Source organism: Alligator sinensis, unplaced genomic scaffold (genome assembly GCF_000455745.1).
Source record: "Alligator sinensis unplaced genomic scaffold, ASM45574v1 scaffold987_1, whole genome shotgun sequence".
Classification (NCBI taxonomy): Eukaryota; Metazoa; Chordata; order Crocodylia; family Alligatoridae; genus Alligator; species Alligator sinensis.
In genome coordinates, this window is record NW_005842574.1 from 169,640 (window position 1) to 169,981 (window position 342).

The 342-nt window shown below is 71.6% G+C and overlaps 1 protein-coding gene across 1 annotated transcript in view; it reads left to right on the forward strand.

Annotated features, from left to right (window-relative positions):
- BOP1 (block of proliferation 1) overlaps positions 1-342 on the forward strand; it is a 57,206-nt gene that overhangs the window by 50,113 nt on the left and 6,751 nt on the right. The gene's annotated exons all lie outside the window — the stretch shown is intronic.

The following is a 342-nucleotide window of genomic DNA, read 5'->3' on the forward strand; positions in this document are numbered from 1 at the left end:
GCCGCTGCGACCCCAGCCCCGCGCACCCACCCCGAGGCTGGCCCGCTCGGGCGTTCCCAGGCCGCCGGGAGCCCAGCAGCCCGAGGACCACCCCCCTTCCTCCAGGCAGCCGGGGAGCGGGATGAAGTCACCCGCACTTGCAAAGCGGCCAAGGAATCCAGCAGCAGCACGGCAGCCTGCATGTGTGTGAGTGCGAATGTGTGTGCGAGCGTGCGTGTGTGCAGGGGAGCAGGCCTGGCAGCGGATGGTCGGAAAATGTGAGGCGCGCTCCTGTCTGAGGGACGGACGGGCGCTGGAATGCACTCGCCGGCCGCGGCCCCCGGGCCGGCGGCTCGTTAACGG